The sequence below is a fragment of the Emys orbicularis genome, chromosome 15 (assembly GCF_028017835.1).
Source record: "Emys orbicularis isolate rEmyOrb1 chromosome 15, rEmyOrb1.hap1, whole genome shotgun sequence".
NCBI lineage: Eukaryota > Metazoa > Chordata > Testudines > Emydidae > Emys > Emys orbicularis.
This window is the reverse complement of record NC_088697.1, coordinates 13,073,338-13,085,996: the sequence shown is the minus strand read 5'-3', so window position 1 is coordinate 13,085,996 and position 12,659 is coordinate 13,073,338. Positions and strand designations below refer to the sequence as shown.

The following is a 12,659-nucleotide window of genomic DNA, read 5'->3' as shown; positions in this document are numbered from 1 at the left end:
GGAGGGGGTCTGTAACTGGAGAGGATAGTCATCCTTAACTGGGTAAAGAAACGGGGGCAGGTTCAGCTTCTCTGTACAGAAACTTAAAAGTCACTGGTCACCCTGCTCACTGTGGAACCAGGCTTTCAAAGCCTCCCGGATGCACAGCGCGTCCCGCTGTGCTCTTCTAATCGCCCGGCTGTCTGGCTGGGCGTAATCAGATGCCAGGCTATTTGCCTCAACCTCCCACCCCGCCATAAAGGTCTCCCCCTTGCTCTCACACAGATTGTGGAGCACACAGCAAGCAGCTATAACAATGGGGATATTGGTTTCGCTGAGATCACAGCGAGTGAGTAAGCTTCTCCATCTCCCCTTGAGACGTCCAAAAGCACACTCCACCACCATTCTGCACTTGCTCAGCCGGTAGTTGAAGAGTTCTTTTTCAGAGTCCAGGGCGCCAGTGTAGGGCTTCATGAGCCAGGGCATTAGTGGGTAGGCTGGGTCCCCAAGGATCACTGTAGGCATCTCCACATCCCCAAGAGTTATTTTGTGGTCTGGGAAGTAAATACCTTCCTGCAGCCGTCTAAACAGACCAGAGTTCCTGAAGACGCGAGCGTCATGAACCTTGCCCGGCCATCCAACGTTGATGTTGGTAAAACGTCCCCTGTGGTCCACCAGTGCTTGCAGCACCATTGAAAAGTAGCCCTTTCGGTTGATGTACTGGCTGGCCTGGTGGTCCGGTCCCAGGATAGGGATGTGAGTTCCATCTATAGCCCCACCGCAGTTTGGGAATCCCATCGCGGCGAAGCCATCTATGATGACCTCCACGTTTCCCAGGGTCACTACCTTTGAGAGCAGTACCTTGACGATTGCGTTGGCTACTTGCATCACAACAACCCCCACGGTAGATTTGCCCACGCCAAACTGGTTCGCAACAGACCGGTAGCTGTCTGGCATTGCAAGCTTCCAGAGGGCTATGGCCACTCGCTTCTGGACAGTCAGGGCTGCTCGCATCCGGGTGTCCTTGTGCTTCAGGGCAGGGGACAGCAACTCACAAAGTTCCAGGAAAGTCCCCTTCCGCATGCGAAAGTTTCGCAGCCACTGGGATTCGTCCCAGACCTGCAGCACTATGCGGTCCCACCAGTCAGTGCTTGTTTCCCGTGCCCAGAATCGCCGTTCCACAACATCCAGATGACCCATTGTCACCGTGATGTCCTCGGAGCTGGGTCCCGTGCTTTGTGAGAGGTCTGTGCCCCTCTCAGAGTTCAGGCCCTCACCGCGGTGCCGTAGCCTCCTCGCCTGGTTCATCTGCATCTGCCTCTGGGAAAGGTGGATGATAACCTGCGAGGCGTTCACAAGTGCCACAACTGCAGCGATGGTCGCAGCGGGATCCATGCTCGCAGTGCTGTGGCGTCCGCGCTGTCACTGACCCGAAAAGTGCGCGAACTGATTTCCCGCCGGCGCTTTCAGGGAGGGAGGGAGGGCGGTATTGACAGACGGATGATGACAATTACCCAAAAGCACCCTCGACCCTTTTTTTTTACCCAGAAGGCATTGGCGGCTCGACCCAGAATTCCAGTGGGCAGCGGGGACTGCGGGAACTGTGGGATAGCTGCCCACAGTGCACCGCTTCCAATGTCGACGCTTTCCCCGTTAGTGTGGACTCACAAAGTCGAATTACTGTCCTTAGTGTGGACACACAAGTTCGACTTTGCAATATCGATTCCACATATTCGATTTAAGTGAAATCGAAATACCCTCGTAGTGTAGACATACCCTTAAGCAGGTGAAGGCGGAGTTTAGTCAGGTGGGGGCGGAGTTTAGGGAGGGCGGGCTCTGGGCCTCACCAAAATTTCTACAAACCTGCCACCCCTAAAAGACAGTAGCACAAGCTTACCACCATCCCTGGGTGGGCTCAAACCACCATCCTTTCGGTTAACAGCCAAACGCACTGACCCATTGCACCACAGAGACACACAGATGCACGTCTGCTGTTACCAAGGCTGCTGCCTAGCAGCCTTCGCTTCTGCCTGCCAGCGCGAGCGCTCACAAGGAGCTAGTCCGGATGCTGGAGACTGGGTGCTGGGTGCAGTGCACGAAGAACCAGCAGAGTGGCGCAATGGCAGTGTGCTGGGCCCATAACCCCGAAATCACTGGATTAAAGCAATTCTCTTCCAGGTACGTGCTTGTTTCTTTTTGCTCTGAGCCTTCAAGCCAGGCGGCGACCAGCAGAGCGCCAAGAGCCTAGGCCATGAGGCAAGAGGTGGCTGAGGTGGTGGCCTGCCAGGGAGCTCCCCGGCACCTCTGGCTGCCTGGGCTGAAGGCAAGAGGCAGGCCTGGCAGTGGTGAGGGCCTCCTGTCCCGACCTGAGGCAGCAGTACTTCCTCGTCCCCTTTTCCCACCCACACAGGCAGGCGGCTGCTGCGGGAGAACACCAGGGAGGCTCTTGTGACGATAGGCAGCTCTGTGTGGCTATCAGGGGAAAGAGCCGAGGCTCCCGACTCGACCTGCCATTGACTCGCGTGGCTCTGTGCTCCGTCAGCCGGGGCGGGGCAGGCTGCGGACGTGACTCAGGCTTGGGCAGCATGGCCACACTTCCCTGACGAGGTATAACCCTGGGTGTCAGGTCGCTGTGCAGCTTTGATCTAGAGCTCTGATCCCAACAACCGACCAGCAGCCCAGAGCCTCACCCTAGATAGGCCCCACCTGGTTACTCCTTACAGGCTGACCTTAACCCCCTTCCAGCCCCGGATTTGCCCCCTAATCATCGTACTGCCACTCAGAGCCACACACATGGAGGTGCTGACGGAGGGAGGGGTGACTCTAAGGTGGGGTTCTTCTCTAAAGATGGCTGGCAGAAAGGTGGTGCTCAGCTCTGTCAGCGACCTGCCCAGTTGCCTCACTGCCAGGGAATGCAGACATTTCTGTAAGGCGATTAAAGGGGGGTATTTGGCTTCCAAGCAAATGTGAGGAATGTGCACTTATGAGAGGGAATTTGCATCTCTCTGTCAGTTGACCATCGGATCCCTGGTGGCCTAATGGATAAGGCATTGGCTTCCTAAGCCACAGATTGTGGGGTCAAGTCCCATCTGGGGTGAAAAACTCCTCTTTTCTTTTATAAAGTACTGGATCTTGGAAACAATCCCCTAGGAACAGCATCTTCCACTTGACAAATGTTTTCTAAACCCATCAGTAGCAAACAGTTTAGATTAGTGTTTGTCTGTGAATAGAGGGAAGGGGAGTGTTTTTTCCGACACCTCAATGAATGAAACAGACAGAAAGAGCAAAGGTGTTCTGAAAGAGAATGGATCTGGCTGGAGACAAAGCAGACCTTGGGAATGAGCAACAGTGCAAAAAGAAGAGGTTCAAATGTGTTAGTTGTTAGTTAGGTTGATCTGGTAAATTTAAAGAAAATACCAATGCTCGTAGACTGATGCAGACACTGACTGTTTCTGATATTTTACTGAGAGTTAATTGAGAAATATTTTCCTTAATGATGTTATGGAACATTGGGTGGGCTATGCAGGCACCATTCTTCCTGCTTTCACCCTTCGAGACAACACACCTCCATGGCATGGGGCCAATGCGCACCTTCCAGTCAACTGCTAGAGAAGACAACACAGACAGGGATGGCAGCAGGGCAGACTGGAGCTCCACGAAGATGGTGGGACCAGATCTCATCAACGGGGAGGTGGCCACCCCAGCATGCACAAGGCTGAGCCAGCAAGTGTGGTGTGTACTTCAATGTGCCCCTACTCACTGCAAATGATGGTGGAGGGCAGTTACTTAGTTAGGCTGGTCTGGCAAATTTAGAGGTTGGCTACACTTGCAGATGTAGAGCGCTGGGAGTTAAACCAGCCTTCAGTGAGTGCAGCAGGGGAAAGGCTGCCGTGTGTTCACACTGTCAGCTGCAAGCGCACTAGAGTGGCCACGTTAGCAGCTCTTGCAACGCCACAGAGAGCAGTGCATTGTGGTAGCTATCCCAGTGTGCCAGTGGCTGCAACGTGCTTTTCAAATGGGGGGCGGGGGTGGAGTGTGACAGGGAGTGTGTTGTGTGTATGTGGGGGGAGAGACAGTGTGTTTGGGGGGCTGAGAGTGTGTCAGCATGCTGTCTTGTGTGTTCAGACAGCAGCAGACCCCCCTCTCACACACACACTCACAACAGCAGCATTGCACACTGATGGTTGCTTTGTCCCAGAGCAGATAAGCAGCCGGCTGTCAGAAACGGAGCTTTGAAAGGGGATATCCGAATGCCTGCAGCCGATTTCAAAACAATGACTAGAGTGGGCACCTGACTTCAGGGGATTATGGGACCTCTCTGGAGGCCAATCACAGCACAGTAATGCAACACGTCGTCCACACTGACGCCCGGGCATTTCAGCAGGGCGCAACGAGCTTTATGCTTCTCATGGAGGTGGATTACCCGGAGCGCTCCAGTTGCAGAGTCCAGGCACTCCATGTGCCTTTGCAGTGTGGACACCTCAGGAGTTCGGGCGCCCGGGGCTGCTTTAATGTGCTTTAACTTGCAAGTGTAGCCAAGCCCCTAGACTGTGTCACTTGTGTGACTTACTTCCTTGTGCTATTGTAATAAATACAATAGACGTGCAATGGTCAGAAATCGCACCAGCATAGAAGTATATTGAAGGGAAACTCTAAGGAAATTAAGAGTTTAAATGATCCGCCACATGTCCTGCGTCCCACTAAAATGAATCCAACCCAGAGGTCACATGGGCAGAAGTATCGGTGTCAGGATGCTCCATTGTTAGCACAGTAAATGAAGCTGAAAACTAAATGATGTTTAAATGACCTCACTCTATTTTTTACAATTCTGTATTAAGAGGTAATAGATACAGATGTGCACCAGGCAGGGTCGTTTGGAGGCCGAAGACTTTATGCTTCCATCCCCCTCCACTGCCATGTTTTAGCAAATTAGGACAAGTCAGCAAATAAGAACAACCTCCGGTATCAGTAACTGCTACAGGTAGCAAAGTCCTACAGGTAGTAGGTTCTGGCAATACACCTGTGCAGCTCTGCTCCCCGGCTCTTCTTGGGCTCCTGCTCTCTCCTTAGCTCGGCCCCACTCTGGCCCAGGCAGTTCCAGCTCACATGGAGGATGGGACCCCCTGGCCTGGTGACTCCCTCATTAGACTGCCTGGCCTGTCAGTCCGGCTAACTTGGAGCTTTGGTCTCTCTCCATTGCCCCTGGGGACTGTCAGTCTCAGGGTTCTGATTTCCCATTGACCCTTCCCCCTTCTATTGGGAGTGGGAAGTAGCCAATCAAAAAACCCCACTAAGTTTTAGTAAGGGACCAACAGTCCCTTACACAAGCCAGCCCTGTGAGGGTCACCAATCTCCAGAGAAGGCAGCACAAGCTGGTCCCATGGTGAAACGGTCAGCACTCAGGACTCTGAATCCTGCAATCTGAGTTCAAATCTCAGTGGGACCTTGTGGTAAAGCCTGGGAGCTCACAGTGCTCACCTTCCCTGTCTCTAGTTGTACAAGAACGAGTCTCTCCCATCTTGTTGGGTGACTCACACCCACTGGAGCCAGGCTGATGGCTGCAATGGGCTTGGGCTCTAGAACTGGCTACTGATGCCTGTGGCTTGACTGGATGGTTGGGATTCTCACTGCTTCACCTGATGCCCACAAGTTTGGCCCTTGCACTTGCTGCTGTGCTTTTCCTCTGGCCCTTGAAGGAAGGAGTACCAGGGCCAGGTTTCATAGTCAGGGCTAGACAGGAGGGAGGAAGAGTCCCAGGCTGGAGCCCAGCACACCTTTCCTCCTCTGGGCACCTAGAGCAGAGGCGGCTGGTGCTGACAGCTCCAAGGGAAGGCTTAAAGGCCACAGAGCAACGGAGGGTGGAGGAAGAGGAGGGGAGGACCATGCTTATGTGTGGCCAGCAGACAGCCACAAAGACACCCGGCCAGGCTGCTCCCTGCTCCCTGGCATGCTGAACCCCCACTGAAGGCCACCAGCCACCCAGCATGTGAGGCAGCTGCTGTCACTCTGTGGCCAACATCAGAAGATGGTAGGAAAGCAGGGCCAGCCCCCTCCCCCCCACCGGTGGGGCCAATGTCCATTCCCACTCAAGGTGCTCACTTTGGCAGTGGGGCAGGAGATTTTTCCCCAAGAGGCTTTTCCCCAGCTGGTGAGAAGCAGAGAAACACCCAGGCTCCCAAGGTGCTATTTAGCAACCCCCTCAAGCACAGGGACAGGCGCACATTTGGAAGAGGGAAACTGCTCCACACGCTAGCCCGGGCAGCCGCCCATTTTCTTTGGCAAGTCAGGAATGGCAAAGGCTAGACTGGAAGCACGTGGGGCTCATGCCCCAGCCTTTGTGACGCCCAACCCCCAACTCCCTCCCAGGACTGTAGCTGAAGCCAGAGCATTGGCCTGAGCAGCCAAGAAGAGGTTCCAGCCCTAAATAAAGCAGGACTTTCAACCAAAGTAAGCACAACCACGAGGGGATTCAAATCCTGAATCATCTGATCCACAGGGAGATGCTTTATCCTTTAGGCCACATGATGAGGGGGTCTAAGCACTTCTTTGGAAAAGGCGGACACTGTGTTTCTCGGGTCATCTACTGAGGTGGCCGAGACTCTCTGGGCACAAGAAGTCAAGTTCCCAGTGAGATGTGAGACTTAATTCTCTGGAGCCAGGTGCAGGACTTTGGCAGGGAGGCTTACGCATGGGGGATCGGGGTGCAGCGGACGGACCGGCTGTCTAGGTGCAGAGATTTAGTGGTCCTGAGGAGGAGGAGTAATCCTGCTGATAGGCAGTGGCCTTGCAGAAAAAGAGGAGGGGTTGCTGGGAGTTTTTTTGCCTCGCTTTTGCCTGCCTGCTCACTCTTGTGGGGAAAGGGGTAGGTCCTATTAGCAATTCTGGCTAGCTCAGTTGGTAAAGCATCAGGCTCTTAATCTGAGGGTCCAGGATTCAAGCCCCTGTCCAGATGCTTAGCTCTTAAGCGGCCTTGTGTGCCAGGAGACATACATTTTCTGTCCAGAGCCACACATGGATTCCCAGAAGCCATGGCCATTTCCGGGAAGGTTCCTTTCTCCTGCTGAGTCCTTAGAAAGCAGGATAGAAGCCCACATCTGTAGCAGCAGGCCCAGAAAGCGCAGTCTCTGGTTGGCGGGAAGCGCTGTGGGGGCAGGCACTGGGAGGGAGAGAGCAGCATAGAGAGGGGAGCAGAGACAGAGAGAAGCTGTGAGTGCAGAGTACAAACCTGCCAGTTGAGGGTCACAGGTGTCTAGAGAATGTGACACCATCAGGTCCCGTGGCGTAAAGGTCAGCTGTCAGATCGCTGAATACTGCAAGCTGAACTCAGATCTCAATGGGACTTTGGGACCTGTTGCTTCAGACCTAAGCACAGGTGGAGTTTCAAGGCTTTGTCTTGCTCTTTCAAATGACGCGGGAGCCGGTCTTTTGCCTGCTAGCTGTTGTGACTTGCGCACCAGAGGGGACGGCGGCTCCAGCAGGCTGGCCTTGCCTGGAGCCCTAGAGGGAGGGATGGGAGCTGGGTTTACTCTGAGTCCTGCAGCTGGGCTGCAGTCAGGCCTAGGAGACAGCCCTCTTGGTTGACCTACTGGCCCAAAGTCATGCTGGCCATGTTGGTCTTTACCCAGGAATGCTGAAAGGTGGGCCTGAGGGAGGGAGACTCAATCCTCCCCTCTATTGGTCAGGGCTGGAGAGGAGGCTGTAAGAGCAGCCAGGTTGTGGAGCTGGGCCCTCTAGAGTTTGGGGAGGGTGGAGTTGACTGGGGCATGGTGCTGGCAAAATGCCGCAGGGCGTTAGAGGGAGGCGCAGGCCAGGACTGGGGCTGGGAAGAGAGAGAGACTAGCAGGTTTCCTCTTTTGTTTCCTACCCTCTTTTTCTTCACTAGTTTCTCCTCTGCACAAACGTGCTCTTTTTTGTTGTGAACCTGGCTAGCTCAGTTGGCCGAGCATCAGACTTTTAATCTGAGGGTCCAGGGTTCAAGTCCCTGGTCAGGTGACAAACTATTCCCAAAGATCTTCAAAATCTCTCTCTTTGGAGTTCTCCTGGATGTTACTTCTCTCTTCAGGATTTTGCCTTTCCTAAAACGGGCCTTTTGTGTGTGGGACTGAAGGTGCAACTTCCTGACACCCCCTCTGTCCTCGCAGGCGGGAGGAACAAAGGCCTCTGGGCACATAGCAGGTTCCTCCCAGATGGCTGAATTCTCCCGTGTTGGAGGTGGAAGCTCTGTCTCCTGGCCTCTGTTTCTGCCTTCCCGTGGCTGTGCTGATCTGGCTGGCCTGTCTGAGACAGGGTGTGAGGAATGTTTGGAGCTTTTGCTTCGTATTGAGGGCTCCCTCCTCCAGCAGAGCGATGTGGGCTGTGCGGAGAGCTGGAAAGAATTGCCCCGTCAGTGTTAGGTGCTCACCCAGCACTTGGCTTTCCTTTGAGGGAGCGGTGAGGAGGACGGGGCTCAGGCCCCCCAGTTGGAGAGGGGTGCAGGTGTCAGGGCTGCTGGCCGGGACCTGGAGGAGCGTGAGAGGTCTGCAAGAGGCCACCTCTCCCCAGGAAGCAAGTCAAGCTGAGCAAGGGAGGCAAAAGCGAATCTTGTCTTCATGAGCCGCTCACAATGACGTCCTTTTTGTGTGCCACGGCTGCCAAAACATCCCGGACAGAGAAGCAGCAGGCCAAAAAGTGCCATGCAGCTGCCAAAGTAGCTCAGTTGGGAGAACGTTAGACTGAAAATCTGAATATCCCTGGTTCAATCCTGGGCTTTGGCAGGCCCTTTCCTCCCTCTTTGTGCAGGGTGGCTTGTTTTCTGGGAGCAATAGCAGCGCCTTTAGCTGACATGAGTCCGTGCTCTCAAGCCAGATAACAGAACGTGGGCTTCTGCCCCTAGTTGGCCCACCTGACCTTTAACAATGAGAGAGGGGAGCTGTCTTTCCAATATGACTTATTGGTCGACCCAATCTGGGGGAAGAGAGTGAGGCAGGGTGGCCCTCGGAGATGGTGCCAGAGGGGGCAGGGACTGGGGACAAAAGCTCCTCTGCACAGCTGAGCGAGGGCAGTACTGGGCAAGGGGCATCTGTGATAGTGGCCGCGTGGAACTTGGCAGGGATTTGGGGGCCCAGGAGGAGGCGCTTGGTATTCAGTGCTTTGCAGCAGCTGGACTTGGACATGGTGGGCGTTCAGGAAATGCACATTAATGACTTTAGGGTCTGTAGTGAGGTCGGCTTAGAGGACGTGTTTCTCCGTAGTGGAACCAGTGGAGGGCGGGTGGTAGCCTCCTAGTCCTCTGACCCGAGCACACACCAGCTGCAGATGGGGTACACCTTTCTGCAGGGACAGGCCAGGAGTCGCATTGACCGGATTTACGTGAAGGAGAGCACGTCAACAGCCCAGTGCAGGGTGGTGCCAATGGACTGTTTAGATCACGCAGCTCTCACCGTGTGCTCAATGTGGGCAATTCCCTGACCCACGGCAGAGGATATTGGAAGCTGAACATCCAGAGCTTGCAAGATAAAGGGGCAGGGTGGCGAGGCCTGGCGTTGGCAGAACGGGACAGTATCAGAGGGTTCTGTGGCAACCAAGGGGATTGGTGGGAGTCGGTGAGGGAGGAGTTGGCGGCTTTGTCGCCCAGCGGTCAGGCAAACACCACAACATTAAAGAAACCAACGGTGCCAAGTCCTGCAGCGTCGCCTGTGGGATTTCCACAAGAGCATCCAGGCAGGGGAGCCAGTCAGAGTGTGGCTGTACGACTGGATCAAGCGACAGCTGGCCGAGTTCCAGGAGATGAGTCTGCAGCTGGCCGATTTGAGCGGGACCACCGAGTGAAGGGAGGGGCGGCCTCTCCTGACATTTTTGCGGCCTGCTGGGAACGGAGACAAAGCAGGGGGATGCGGGGACTCAGGGCAGGACCCGCGGATCTGGTAGTGCAGGACCACAGTCGATGGAGCAGGAGAGAGAGTCCTGCGAGAGGAAGCCGCTAGTGGGAAGCAATAAGTGCAGAGTGCAAGCCAGCAAGCCGAGAGTCACAGGGGTCTAGAAAATGAAATTGTAGCAGGTCCCATGGTGTAATGGTCAGCACTCAGGACTTTGAATCCTGGAATCTGAGTTCAAATCTCAGTGGGACCTTTTGGAGATATGTTGGTTTGCTACAAAGCCTTGGAGTTGGATGTGCTTGGCTGCTTCTCTCTCTGGGTAAAGTAGAGTGAGTTTTTTCCCTCCTGCTGGGTGACTGATGCTCACTGGAGATAGGTCTTTGGTCCAGCTGGTTCAACGGGATGGCCACTATAGGTTGGGGTCCTAGAACTTAACAGTCTGGCTAGAGATTCCTGTGGATTGACCATATGGTTGTTTTTCTCGCTGCTTCACCTGATGTCCACAACTTTGGTCCCTGTACCTGCAGCTGCCACCCTCTTCCTCTTGCCCACATGGCATTTAAAGGAAGCAGTGCCGGGGCCAGGCTTAATAGTCAGGGATAGGCAGAAGGGAGGAAGAGTCCCAGGCTGGAGCCCAGCCAGGGCTGGCTCTAACTTTTTTGCCGCCCCAGGCAAAAAAAGAAGAGCGCCGCCCTGCCGTACCCCCCCGCCCCCGTGAGCACCGCCGAAATCCCGCCCCACCAGCACCACGCCACCCGAAGCCCCGCCCCCTCCGAGCGCCACCCTGCCTGAAGCCCCCGCCCCCCATCCGAGCACCACACCGCGCCAGCCCCCGCCCCCCCAAGCACCACGCCACCTGAAGCCCCTGCCCCCCTCTGAGCACCACGCCACCCAAAGCCCCGCCCCCCTCTGAGCACCACGCCGCCCGAAGCCCCGCCCCCCCTCCGAGCGGGATATGGAACAGCTTCTGTATAAGAAGAGATTAATAAGATTGGGACTTTTCAGCTTGGAAAAGAGACGACTAAAGGCGGATACGATGGAGGTCTATACAATCATGACTGGTGTGGAGAAAGTAAATAAGGAAGTGTTATTTACTCCTTCTCATAACACAAGATCTAGGGGTCACCAAATGAAATTACTAGGCAGCAGGTTTAAAACAAACAAAAGGAAGTATTTCTTCACAGAACGCACAGTGAACGGTGGAACTCTTTGCCAAAGGATGTTGTGAAGGCCAAGACTATAACATGGTTCAGAAAAGAACTAGAGAAATTCATGGAGGATACGTCCATCAATGGTGCTTAGCCAGTGGTAGCCCTAGCTAACCTCTGTTTGCCAGAAGCTGGGAATGGGAGACAGGGGATCGATCACTTGATGATCACCTGTTCAGTTCAGTCCCTCTGGGGCACCTGGCATTGGCCGCTGTCGGAAGACAGGATACTGGGCTAGATGGACTTTTGGTCTGACTCAGTATGGCCATTTTTACGTTCTTATCCCATAACCACTTAGTTTTCTTTAGAGCCTTTGGTGAGAGACCCTGTCAAAGGCTTTCTGAAAATCCCAGTTCGCTATATCGACTGAATCATCCTCATCCACATGCTTGTTGAGATGCTCAAAGACTTCTAGAAGACTGGTGAGGTACGAGTTCCCTTTACAAAAGCTGTGTTCACCCTTTCCCAACATAGCCTGTTTATCTGGGTGTCTGATCATTCTTTTCTCTAGTTTCTACCAATTTTCCCATTACTGAAGTCAGCCTCAGCGGCCCACAATTGCCAGGGTCGCCCCTGGAGCCCATTTTAAAAACTGGCGTTACATTAGCTACCTGCCAGTCGTCTGCAACAGAGGCTTGCTTCAGTGGTAGCTTGCGTACTACGGCTAGTTGTTCTGCAATTTCAAATTTGAGTTCCCTCAGAACTCGTGGTTGAAATGCCATCTGTTCCTGCTGACTTCTTCCTGGTTTAATTGAACAATTTGTTCTAAAACCTCTTATGCTGGGATGGTATTTCAGATTTGTCACCCAATAAGGACCGCTCCGAGGTGGGACTCTCCCTCCTGTCCTCTGCAATGAAGACCACTGCAGAGAATTCATGGAGCTTCTCTGCAATGGCCTTGTCTTCCTAGAGTGCTCCTTTGTCAGCTAGTGGCCCCACCGCCTCTTTGGCAGGCTGCCTGCTTCCGATGTACTTAAAAACATTCGTATGGTTCGCTTTTGTGTGTTTAGCACGTTGCTTCTCAGATTCTTTCTTGGCCTGACTTGTTAGACTTTGACACTTAACAGGCCAGAATTGTGCACTTTCCTATTATCCTCACTAGGATTTGATTTCCAAATTTTGAAGAATGACTTTTTGCCTCTAACGGCCTCCATTACTCTGCCGTTTACCGAGAGTGGCGTTCTTCTGGTCCTTCTCTTGTCGTTTCTCATTTAGGAGATACTTTTCATCTGAGCCTCTAATTGCGGCGTTTTTAAACAGTCTGCATGCTGCTTGCAGGCACTTAACACTTGTGACAGCAGCTCCTTTTAATTTCCATCTAACCATCTGTACTTATGCCGATAGGTTGACTTTAGGTCTTTAATTTGATCGGTAGTTGAGAAGATGGTAAATTGGACCGAAACCTTTTCGACAAACCTCTTCGTTTCCTTGTTATTTCCTGACTTCTTTATTCATCGCCTTTTCCTTATTTCCCAGCAGATTGACTAGACACCAGATTTGGGTGCTAGCATGGGGACCTGACGGGCTCCTGATTTTCTGATTTCTTTCGGAAGCATTGAACTTGCCAGGGCACAGTCAGATGCTGGACGCTCATGTAAATGTAACGCCTCGTGCTCAG

General features: G+C 53.6%; 1 protein-coding gene, 4 non-coding genes and 1 pseudogene across 5 annotated transcripts in view; 5 read left to right on the top strand and 1 right to left on the bottom strand.

The window, feature by feature from the left end:
• LOC135889203 (uncharacterized) overlaps window positions 1–12,659 on the bottom strand; it is a 407,029-nt pseudogene that overhangs the window by 71,933 nt on the left and 322,437 nt on the right.
• The window catches only part of LOC135889377 (zinc finger protein 420-like), a 157,129-nt gene that overhangs the window by 24,029 nt on the left and 120,441 nt on the right, over window positions 1–12,659 (top strand). The window lies entirely within an intron of this gene.
• On the top strand, window positions 5,354–5,425 carry TRNAQ-CUG (transfer RNA glutamine (anticodon CUG)). Its single transcript has one exon. It is a non-coding gene; the product is annotated as a tRNA-Gln (tRNA).
• Window positions 7,899–7,971, top strand: TRNAK-UUU (transfer RNA lysine (anticodon UUU)). The gene has a single exon. It is a non-coding gene; the product is annotated as a tRNA-Lys (tRNA).
• On the top strand, window positions 8,660–8,732 carry TRNAF-GAA (transfer RNA phenylalanine (anticodon GAA)). The gene has a single exon. It is a non-coding gene; the product is annotated as a tRNA-Phe (tRNA).
• TRNAQ-UUG (transfer RNA glutamine (anticodon UUG)) lies at window positions 10,015–10,086 on the top strand. Its single transcript has one exon. It is a non-coding gene; the product is annotated as a tRNA-Gln (tRNA).